We start from the raw sequence: 12,939 nt of genomic DNA on the forward strand, positions 1-12,939 counted from the left end.
ACATGCTGCAGATGATTTACTGTCTGTATCTATTGATATATCCCCTCTTTGTCAAAATATTCTACAAGGTTCTAAATTATAATCGACACTTCTAGACACGTTCAAAATATAAAGTCTTTCTTCATGGCTAATAGTTTATTTCGCATCCTAGCTATATCAATAAATTCTACATCTGTTGCAGTGATCCACTGTATGTAAAAGGACCTCTTAAAAATCTGCTAGTATTTTTCGAGTCGGTCAATCGTAAAGCCTTCTGCAATATTACAAATTTTACAAAAATTTTTTTTGAATTCAAACATTTTTTAATACATGGCTCTCTCTCTCCCTTTCCATCTATTTTTCTCCCTAAGATATACATGCTGCAGATGATTTACTATCTCTATCTATTAATATATCCCCTCTTTGTTAAAATATTCTAGAAGGTTCTAAATTATAATCGACACATCTAGACACGTTTGAAATGTAAAGTTTTTGCAGTTTAAAAAATATAATGCGTCACGAAAAATAACCTGGAAGTTGTTTACAACAAAATTGCGTAGTATAATTTGATGAAGCCATTCAGACTATTGTGGAAACATAGCACGAATCACCACAGCTGCAGATTATCGATAAGGTAGGTTTCTATGGTCTCTGATAGTAATATATATCTACCTTTTTTTGTTTCAGAAGATTCAACATTATATAAAAAGAATTTTAACCCTAAATTTGATCATTCTCGATTTCTGTAAAAACTATACAGTAGCTGAAGTGGATGATTGAAAAAATTTTCAAATATTTTATTATATTTTGTATTTTTTAAACTTTTATTTTAAATCTTTAACGTATCTCTAGTTCTCGCTTGCTTGCTACTTGATACGAGAATAAAGCGACAAGGATCCCTGAGCATTTGATCTACCTTATGGAATCCTATTATTATAATTTTAGATACTTTTCTTGCGCCTAAACTATTTAATTGACTTTGAATATTTCTTTATTTTAATTGTCTGGTTGATTATAGACTACAGAATGTTTCATCTATCAGGAAGCAGTGAATCAAATTAATAGTCAAAAACAGGATGCCATGCATAACCTCCATATCAAATGTCACCTATACACGTGCATCTTTTGCGCATTAAAAACAATAAAGGTAGAAGTTTTTAGTTAAAGTTCTGTTGAAGTTTTCAACAAAACATCAAAGACACCGACTATTTCTCAGAATTATATTGACAATAACAATCAATTATATTCAATGATAAATTCATCAATGTACAGAAAATATGATACCACTTACATCATTATATCTTCTGGCGGCTCATTTATCAGGGGATGATCACTCATCGCCTAGTACCAACTATCAATCTTAACCTGCCTCACACGGATGCACACCTTATAACTAACACGGATATGCACTCACACATAGCAATCCAGACTCCGTCTTACTTATTGCTATTCGTACGGAAAAAAGTTGAAACATGGCAACACTGTAGATAAGGATTTCTGGAACTATGGTGACGTCATCAGGATGGAAATTTGTTTACCCCAGAAATTGTTTAATATTATATGAAATATGACGCCCCTGTCGGCAAATTTCAAGGGGGAACGTTTAATTAATTTAGTTCACATAGATAAGGATTCCAAGAATCGACGATGACGACATCAGAATGGAATTTTGTTTATCGAGAAGTGTTAAACATTATATGAAATATGAGGCTCCTGTCGGCAAATATCAAAGGAAAATATTTAATTAATTTACTTCACATAGATAATGATTCCAGGAATCGACGATGATGTCACCAGAATGGAATTTTGTTTACTGAGAATTGTTTAACATTATATGAAATATGACGCCCCTGTCAGCAAATATCAAAGGAGAACGTGCAGATAATTTAGTTCACATAGATAAAAATTTCAGGAATCGACTATGATGTCATCAGAATGGAATTTTGTTTACCGAGAATTGTTATAATAGCGTGAGGGTGGTTGCAGATCTAGGAAATTTTCAATGACCCACCATTGCGATAAACATTTAATACATAAAAAATTATATTATTTTGAAGTGAAAAACTTCAATTTCGGGAATAGCAGGTGTTAAATAGCCTTAATATTGCGATATCGCATATCATATCATATTCCATATTTTTGGGGCTGAAAATATCCATTCCCATGATTTTTAAGTATTGATTTCCAATATCGATTGTGTGGATCGTTCAAACTGTGATTCGTTAATCAACACAAGGAGCGAAACCAATCTTACAGCCTTCTGCGCTCTTGCCGCAAGTTTGATATTCGTACGGAAAAAAGTGGTCCAGAACCCGCCTTACCTATCTGCTCGTGTGTTTTTCTACTTATAAGGTCATTGATTATTATAATGCGCGTGCACTGAAGTTATAAGCTGTTAAGTAATTAGTGTAAATATGCAATAATTGTAGAATAATTGTAAATTATCAAAAAAAATTATATTTTACTTTGAAATTTTGTTAAATATTTTGTTGAATAGTTGTTCAAATAACACATAAAAATGCGTTTGAAGTCAAAAGAAAGGAATATATTAATTACTGATTTTGTATTAATTGTGGTTTAAAAATGCAACGTTAATTATTTAAAGAATATTATTATCATCAACGTGAATTACAAAATCATAATAAATGCTATTCTTCAATATTAGGTGTAAATTAATTTTCAACAAAAAGAGCTCATTTTGGAATAAAATATTTCAATTTCATTTGCTACCAAAAAATATTAAATTTGTTTAAATCCTATTATAAAAGATTAATTACAGTTACATGTATAGAACTCATCCCTTGGCGCCTTTATAAAAATATTTTGTAACATTCATTAAATATGTATAACATAGAAAAGATAGGCTTTTAGTTTATTCTTTTTCATAAAAAGATAAATAGCGTAAGCCGTGGTAGTTATTTATTAAAAATAAGTTATTTGATATTTTCCATCTTATCTTTCCTTGTACATATACTTTACCACGCTCCTATTACTAAGAAGATGTTTATATAGTTTTGTTTCTGGGAGTTATTGCCAGTTATTATTTTAGAATGGTATAAATTATTCATAAGTTTAACTTTTACAATATTCATTGTAGAGAATATTTTTAGGAACAAAATAAGCCACTTCAATGATAAACAATAAACATACAATTATAATTGTTATCTATAACAAATAAAAATGGCAAACACCAACTAAGCCATTTTATATTCTGCCGTGATATTAAAGAAAGCAGTATCTCCAAAAATCGAAAATGAGTTTTTTATATCGTTTTTATATCGCAAAGAAAGATACATCCGTTTATGTGTATTGTTATGTTAAATTGTGAATAAAATTAAAGATAATTTTTTAATAATTATTGCAAAAAAGACGCATCTTTTATTTATGGTGAGTCGTGTTAGGTAAGAAAACAGTATCTACAGAAAATTTTCCGTAACCGCAAGAATTGTAACACGGAGGCTCGAATACGGCAACCAAAATTACACAAGAAAGCAATATCTTTCAGACACTGCGTTTTTGTCTAATACCGACCGGGTCTCAGAGGACGTGATGTTACGCAAGAAAGTAGTTCAAAGATACTGCTTTCTTCACATTGTGGGACCTCAGCAAGCGCAGTATCTACGAATAAAATTATTACAAATTGCAAAATGAACACAAATAAATATAAAAATTGTGAAAAGAGAGCAATATATTTAATTCGCCCAGTTGTTGAAATATACTTTTAAAATTATTTCGAGCATGTGTTTATATCGATTTATTAATTATTCGCCGTAAGTTTAAATTTTTCGCAGATACTGCTTGCTTGCGAACGCCAAGGCTGCTTTCTGAGGCCCGGTATTCGCAAGAAAGCAGTTTCTACAGATGCGGCGGTTTTGCGTAATTTCGGTTCTCATTGTTTGAAGTATCTGCATTTTTTATAACAAATTAACAATTCATTTAATTTTTTCAGAAATAAGAAGAGCAACCGTAAATTAGCCAAGAACGATAAAAAACAGTTTGAATAGTAATTGCAAATGAGCGGTCTACACGAATAATGATTTTAACAGTTTTCTTCGATTATCTCGGTTTGCTGTTTTTGTAGATACTGTTTTCTTAAATATCACGGCAGATATCTGCAATAAACAATTAAACTTTCAAGTAATATGGAAATATAATACTTACTACAAAATTGGTTTTCGAATGTGTTTGAAACTCATTGTATGATGCTTTGAAGGCAAAATGAATTTCTGAAGAGGATTCGGGAAAAAATGTCTTAATTCGCGTGTAATGACATTCTTAGTTCAGAAGTAAATTTTTGAGTTGCTTTACAAATAATTCACTAAATATCGTTCAGAGAACAAACGTACCTTTAAACCGTGCAACCAATCAGAGCAATCTACCGGATAACAATAAAACACGGAGATAAAAAAGAAAGAATTCACAGCGCGTGAAGGCTTGGTGCATACTGACATACCTGCCAGTTCCAAGTCGGTCATAGGTGCATGAATAATCAATTACGGGGTTTCAATTACTAACAACTTTTCTACAAAAAGTTATAAATGTTTGAAATTCAGCATGATAATTCTCTAAAGTACCACTAAAACAATGATGTTAAGAAAAAATTGTTTATACAAAATTTGTAACCTGTAGAACAATATAAATTCTAATTATTTATCTACACTTCTATATGCAGTGGAAACTTCGCACAAAGCTTAAACAATCTTAAATATTATTTAAAATTCGGTCTTACAATTTAAATTTCTTAATTTTTATTTATTTAGTAGCTATAAACTTGCCTTTTTTTAAGAATTCGACAATGGGCTCGATAAGTGACATTGTAAACTCGGAAGCGCTCATCTGGCCGGCTGGTTCGGACCCCATAGACGTGGAAACAGAAAATGCTAACAGAAGGGTTCATGGGTCAATTCGGCACTGTGAACCTATTTTGCTGTTTCAAGAAATAAGAAATTAATTAATTTCTACAAAAATAATTTTCTTTTATTTCCTTGAATAACTAGAATCAGAATAAAATTAAATAAGGGTTAAAATTATATTCAGTTGTTAATATTTTACAGAAAACTTAGAGTGAAGTTTCCTTTTGGAACTAGAAGACGTTTCAGAAAAAAAACAATAAAGTAATGGGAGACTTACTTAGAAATTAGATATTTCTTCGAATCGTTGAGACATTTAACTATTTTTTCTTCTACTTAGGAATATCTCACTTTTTTAATTTTCATTTTGGTAGAAAAAATTGGAAGTGATTTAAAGGAAGTGTGTGTATCTACATAATTCGGCTATTAGTGCCGAAGTTTCGGTATATTTTTGCAGATTTCAAATTAAAAATTTAGAAGTTGTTTAAGAATGACGAAAAGCTTCAAAATGATAAAAACATTTCCTTAAGATTCTTCGGAAAATAAAAAATTATTCTTCATTTTTTTCTCATTCTTTTAAGAGAATATTTAAAAAGATTTTCAAAGATTTCCAAAATTGTAGAAAAGAATGTGGAATATTCGAAGGAATTTTTTACATTTATAAAATTTACTCTGAATTGTAAGAACAATTAAAAAATATCTTTTTAAATGAATCAAATTTTGCTTGGCATGTTCAAAAAATTTTGGTAACTTAAAAAAATTCCTTTAAAGTATTCCAGATTCTGTGTTGAAATTTGTGAAAATCTTTGAAAATATTTTCTTAAAATACTTTTTAACATAAGAAATTATTTTATATTTTCCTTGGAATGTTCAAAAAAGGTTTTTTTTTTATTTTGAAGCCTTTTAGAATTCTTAAAAAGCTTCTAAAATTTGTATTTGAAATTTGCAGAAATCTACATTTTGTTTTAAATAAGGCTGCAGCAAATGCTCGACAATTTCGATACGAATAGGCGAATTTTGTCAGAACATACAACTCGTTTAAATTATTTAAAATCATTTTAAATTTTACATTAATTTTGAAACTTTTTAAAACCTAAAGAGACTCAAGTTTTTCCTATAAATAATAAGCAGGATATTCTAAAAATTGTATGAAAAAAGTCATTAGTTTTGAAACATATTTATAAATTCTGAAAAAATTATTTGAAATTTGAAAAAGTTTAAATAAATTCTAGATTTCTCTGGATTTTGAAACAAAATGTTGAAGGTTTTCAAGGATGTTTTAAAGTCTTTAAAATAATTTAACTTCTAATTTTAGAAGTGTTGAGTTAAATAATGTTAATTTTTGAATTTTTAATGTTTCTAACTTAAACTTTCTTTAAAAAACCGAATTTTGAAAATCTGAACGTTCATTGATTGAATGTTCAACTTAAAACAGTGAAAATGATAGCGCCGATTTATATTTTTGGAAATGAATTTGAATCTTTAAACTCTATAGTTTATAAAAGATAAAAATTCTAAATTTTGCAGTATATCTGCATTTCATTTTAAATTGTTTAATTGAAAAGTGTTAGTATCTAACTTCCATTTTATACGTGCAAATTATTGAGCATTTGAGTATAACATTTTTTTATTTAAAAACAAAAAAAGCAAGAGTTCCACTTTGAGTGCTTTCATTTTTAATATATTATATATTTATTATATATAAAATTTCCGAGGTTTTTCTTCTTCGATTAAAATGGCCACATCGACGATACCATAAATATATTAGATGAATGATAAATAATTTAGAGATATTACTATACATACTGACGCGATATGTAACTGCATACACAATAATAAAGTAGTTTTTACCTTATCCAAACACAATTTCTTTTCAAAATTAAATCAGTTTTCTTGGAAGAATAAGTCAGTGCATAATATTGTGGCTGAGTGGCCCCCCAACCCTTGCTCGGTATCTACGACGATTCGGCGCCAACGGTTTTTGACCTGGCCGGTCGTTAGCAACATTCCCAGTTTACGGTCTCCCTTATAGCCCCATTTTCAAACTCTCCCAAAAAAAGGAAAGTTGCTAACTATTAAATAAATAAAAATTAAGAAATTTAAATTCTATAACTGAATTTTAAATAGTATTTAAGATTGTTTAAGCTTCGTGCCAAGTTCTCACTGCATATAGAACTATAGATAAATAATTGGAATTTAGATTGTTCTACAGGTTACAATTTTTGTATAAACAATTTTTTCTTAACATCATTGTTTTACTGGTACTTAAGAGAATTATCATGCTAAATTTCAAACATTTATAACTTTTTGTAGAAAAGTTGTTAGTATTTGAAACCCCGTAATTGATTATTCATGCGTCGTTGCTTAAATTTAAACAATTTCAACCACAATTTCACAGAAACTTTGTGTCTGGGAACAGCAACAATATATTTGAGGAAAAATATTGTCTCTAACATGAATTTAATTTATTAAAAATTACTTATTTTTATCACACCGCAGAATTTCACCCAATAAAACTCAATTTTGCCAGGAAAGTATTAAATTTAGAGAAATAGTTTTTATCATAAAAAATGTGCATTTTAGCTGTTATTTTCATAAATTAAAAAAATATTTCTCTTTTAAATCATATTTTTGAAGATATGGCGGATAGAATTTTTTTTTCAATTTTGTCGCTTATTAGTTGCTATTGTGCAATAAATATTCATCGGAGGGCAAATATGTTTCAACGTTTTTTATTCTTCCTGTAATGAGCTGATAAAGTGCAGAAAAAAATCTAAATAAGTTTAATGAAAAATCATTAATAGGGAGTAATTAAAAAATTGATTAATTGTGAATATTTCGAGAACGCACAATCTGCCGAAGACGTACCACACCGATTCGGAATCAGGTGATCATTCTGCATACGAATCACTCAAAATATTTTGGCGACATATAAGATCCGACAGGACTGGGTATGGCGTCTGGACTACATCGCTCGCAACGAAGATGAAGCCTCTTCTTACGGTAGCTTCCCGTCTACTATATTGCAGCGAAAGCAAATAATTCGGCAAAGAAATGCTAGGCAGTCTGATAAGTCCCTGAAAAATGAAACACGGAGACGTTTTCTTGGCCAAAGTCGGTTTTATTTTTCAACATACTCTCCTTTTAGGTCGATACAGCGAGTCCAACGATTTTCAAACTTTTTGATACCGTCCGAAAAGTACTCGATCGGAAGATCTCCAAAATACGCCTCAGTTTCAGCCATGAGCTCCTCATTTGAGTAAAAACGCTTACCGGTGAGCCATCTCTTCAGGTTAGGGAACAAGTAATAGTCGCTGGGGGCCAGGTCTGGCGAATACGGTGGCTGAGGAACCAATTCGAGGCCTCTATTGTGCAATAAATATTCATCGGAGGGCAAATATGTTTCAACGTTTTTTATTCTTACTGTAATGAGCTAATAAAGTGCAGGAAAAAAAATCGAAATACGTTTAATGGAAAATCATTAATCGGGAGTAATTAAAAAATAGATTAATTGTGAATATTTCGAGAACGCACAATCTGCCGAAGACGTACCACACCGATTCGGAATCAGGAGATCATTCTGCATACGAATGACTCACAATATTTTGGAGACATAACATCCGACAGGACCGGGCATGGCGTCTGCACTAATGGCTGCTGGGTGGGTGCGTGCAACGGGGAAGGCGGCTGAGCCTCATTGGAAACAGTAAGAGGATCCATTACTCCAAATTCCATTAGTAGGCGGCGTACACTTGCGAATGGATAGACCCTTTTCTACAATACCATCATGCTGTGAGCATACAGTAGCAATGTTATTCAATCGGACTCGAGGCACGTTTGTAAATTTTATTCTGAAAGAAAGTTGAAATTTGGCCTCGGAATGCTTATTTTTAACTATTCAGTTAGAGTGTGAATATAATTTCTGACATTGAAGTAAATTAATTATTTAAAGATATCATTATTGTTTATAATTTTTTCATCCTGAAATAATGCTACATAATTATAACGCAAACGCTTTATAATACATAACGGATTAAGTTTTATTTCCAATTATGAGTATCAATACATTTATACGTACATTTCGTATACATACATTTTATATATTACTGTTAAAATTTAGATTATTTGTGATATTCTACTTACAAATTATAAATATTATTGGTTCAAAATTTTGATTTCAATTCAGTTTCAGAATTATAATGAACCTTGGTTTTTAGTTTGCACCAGATTTTAAAAAGCTACAAAATATTTAAAGGCATTTTAAGAGGGCTATGTACTAGCATGGGAACTCTCAGTTGAGTGTGCGAGAGAGACAGAAATATGATAAGCACGCCCAAAAGAGTGGAGCTTGTTAGTGACAAAAAAATGTTGACAGCCAATCATAGTTGGAATATTTTTAGAAAAAAAGGGTACGTAGTAAAAAAAGTTTGAAAAAAATTGCCTGGGAGAAAGACATCGTAAGGAGACCGTCACCTTGGATCAGGCATTGTCTGGAAAACCGCTAACCTTGCGGCGGGTGGTAGTTTGTCGAGAGGATGGTTTTCGGCTTCGCGAGATCTTTCCATTGTTTGAGATTAGACACAGCGGAAAAAAATCCGAATTTTGTACAATATTAATTAAAAAATTTTAATATACTGCATTAGCATCCTTATATTATTCTGAGTAAATCAAAAAAAGGTTGATAAAAATCGGTCAACATTTTCAATCTCAGCCACATAGGTTCCTATTCCCCAAAAGGGAACGTGTTTTCTTCCTTGTAATTATACCGACAGATAACCTCACAGAGATGTCTTCTATTCCCCAAAATTGTCCAGATTTCGAGATTATTTAATTCCTTTTAATAAGTTCAAAAAATATGTGTAATAAATTGTTTTAATTCCTTCATGTGGAATATATGGTTTGAAAATGTAATCAATCCAAGTCCACCTCTCAAGATTTAAAATTATTTTAATTCACACATTTAAATAGATTTCTTTGATGCATTTTTTTAGACGTTTAAATAAATGATTGGAATGAAAATAAATATAAATTTGAATACTTTTCGAATTTATAAGTTTAGAAAGATTTAATAATAAAACAAAGGTTAAATAAACGCTTTCGTTAAATTTTATTAAGTCGATTGAGAGGAATAGGATTTGCACTTTTTCTGTTCCCGTTGGAGGATTTTCAGATGGAGGAAAAATTGCATATTCGTAGAAATAGAAATTCTTAATTTTTCTGAATGTAACGCTTATTACCAGGTTCCTGACTCTTTTACGAATCCAAGCATACCGCACAAGTAATAATCGTTAACAATAATTTTTCATTAACTAACCGTGATGAGTCGAAATAAAGTTTGAGACCTTGAAAATCCTCTTTCTCAATTTTCGTCTCATCGAAAAATAAAGTGGAGATAATTTCGATATATACTTGATATTTTTATAGAATTGTTTAAAATTTATAAATTTATAAAGACTCCGAGAACTTTAAAAGAGATTACAATAATTTGAAGAAATTTTCAAGATTTTCGGGTATTTTATAAACTTCAAAGACATTTTCACCAGCTATTTACTTAGATTTTGAGGGATTTAACAAATATCAATGTCCTTCAATACATTTTTTATGCAGTCGTAAAATATAATTTCAATCTTTTATAATATTTTTAAATATTCCATTTCATTTTAAACATATGTGAACAATTTCAACGTATTTCCAAGGGTTTTAATAATTCTTAAAGAAAGTTATAAATATCTAAGCTTGCGAAAGCAAGGGACGCAATAAAAAGAAATTGGTCAAATATTAGTTTTTAAAAGTATTAAAATTTCTAAAGCAATATTTCAGTATATTTTGAAACTATCTCCATGATATGCTTCGATCAGACGATAATTCATATGGAGCCTTTTCAAAATGTTAAACTTTATTTTCACTTCTTACGACTATTTTATATAAAAGCATTGTTCACAATTATAAATGGTGTGTTATGCTTAGATTGGATTGTTATGCTTTTCGAGACATGTCGTTTAGGCGTAATTTCTCCGAAAGTATTGTGAAAAATATGACTTATGTGGTATGCCTGGATTCGGGAAATAACAGGAAATACATACATACATACATCCATACATACATACATATATACATAAATGTATACCTATATAGTGTAGACATGAGTTATTATTTCGTGAATTCATTATTTTTAATCGAGGTCAAGTATCATTTAGGGTGTCTAGTGACCTTGAAATCCTTGAAACCAGGAAAATTCCTTGAATTTTTAATTCATTATTTTATCAAAATATAATTGATCTTTTGCTCATTGTAGAATAAACATAGAGATTTTAGGGCACTTTTTCTACACTGCACTATTCATTTTATAGATTGCAATGCACAGCCTTTAATATTGTGAATAACCTCATAAGTTTTCAATTTATTCTGTGCTGAAATAGACTGTTAAAATGTACATATATTTTTTTTATATTCAACTTACAAATTAGAAACATTATATGTTTTAAAATGTCGATTTTAAATAAGGTTCAGAATTATAATGAACCTGGGTTTTTAGTTCGCACCAGATTTTAAAAGGTTACGAAATATTTAAAAGCATTTCAACTTTTCACAAAGATATCACGGATATCAAAGACCTTTACAACATAGTTAAATTCTCACAAAAAAGTTAAACATTTAACCAAATAGTTAAATGTTCAACCAGAAATGTCATTGATTTTTAAGCCAAAATATATCAATGTTGAGTTAAAATGCAATGGCTGATATTGCGAGCAAAAAATATTTCAATTTGCAATAAAAAACAGTTAAGTTCAACTAAAAACAAAAAAATCTGCAAGAAAATATTTGCATCCTCAATCAAAACAGAGTTGTTGTTAACTGAATAGTTGAATTTTTAAGAAATAATGGAATGGTGTCATTCTTAGTTAAAAAATAAATTTAGAATAAAAAAAAAGAATTTCCAAAAATTTTCCGCAAGTGTTTCAGCATATTGTTGACACGCAGAGATGCTTTTTAGGCGATTAGCAAGTGAAAGCTTGGCACCTCCAAGAGCGCCGATGATAAGGACGATTAGTTTAACAGAATATTCCCGGTACAATCGTTGCAACTTCCTTATAAGGTCTCGATACCTCTCTTTCTTTTCATTCTTCTTGGTTATGATGTTTTTGTCAACTGGTGCCGAAAATTCGATAACGAACATGGTTCGCTTCTCGAAGTCAAGAAGAACCATGTCAGGCCTCGAGTGAGCAACAGAAACAATGGTCGAGAATATAAGGTTCCAGTATATGCGGCACTTCCCATTCTCGACAATTGACGTAAGAGTGACAGAGATGGTAATAAAGCACTCTTAGTGCCGCATTGTGCCTTTGAATGTAGGTCGTTCCCGCGTGAGTTGGACAACTAGATAGTATGTGAGCTAAATGCTCGGGGTGTGCATGGCACGCCCTGCAGCTATCATCGAGAATGTCTTGGCTCAAAATGGGGCGACGGTATGTTAAGGTGGAAATGACACCGTCTAGGCATGCAAAGATGAAACCCTCTGTACCAGACTTCAATCCGGGCGATTTAAGGAAAGCAAACGTTAGCTCACAAGACATTGACTGATTCTTCACATTTCTGTGTAAGATACCGTGCATCCTCTTATCGACGAGCTGTTCACGAAAGTTTTTCTCTTGTGCTTTCTTAATCCGGGCTTTCAGGAGTGAGTACTCGAGATAGATAAGATTTGATGCATTTTGCTCACCCCTAATACTGAAGTCAAGTCCGAGTGTTTCAGCAGCCTCCTCCGCTGCTTTGTACAGAAACGCTCCTTTGCCCACTTCTTCGTGATTCCTGACCTTTTGAAGAAGAAGACCTCTTCCATTTGCAACTCTATGTGCTGTACCCAGAATAATACTGTTGTGAAGACACTGAAGACTCAATATTCCGCGATCGGAAGACTTAAGATGCATGCTTTTGTTCCTGTGCATAACTTTTCTTGACCCGATATCAAGGGACCTTAGCTCGTTCTTCGTCCATGGAACCACTCTATATGAATAGAGTAGTACCGGGACGGCAAGCATGTTCGTTGCAGATACTTTGTTCCTCGCCGACAGTTCGGAAGACCAAATCTGTCGGGTGAGACGTTTGTATC

The 12,939-nt window shown here is 31.2% G+C and overlaps 1 protein-coding gene across 1 annotated transcript in view; it reads right to left on the reverse strand.

The window, feature by feature from the left end:
* LOC117174095 overlaps nt 1-4,157 on the reverse strand; it is a 298,870-nt gene extending 294,713 nt beyond the window's left edge. Inside the window, exon 1 of the mRNA XM_033362825.1 lies at nt 4,141-4,157. The gene's annotated coding sequence lies outside the window, so the exon portion shown is untranslated. The remainder of the gene's footprint in view (nt 1-4,140) is intronic.
* Nucleotides 4,158-12,939: the final 8,782 nt, after the last annotated feature.

This window comes from Belonocnema kinseyi, chromosome 6, assembly GCF_010883055.1.
Source record: "Belonocnema kinseyi isolate 2016_QV_RU_SX_M_011 chromosome 6, B_treatae_v1, whole genome shotgun sequence".
NCBI classification, from domain to species: Eukaryota; Metazoa; Arthropoda; class Insecta; order Hymenoptera; family Cynipidae; genus Belonocnema; species Belonocnema kinseyi.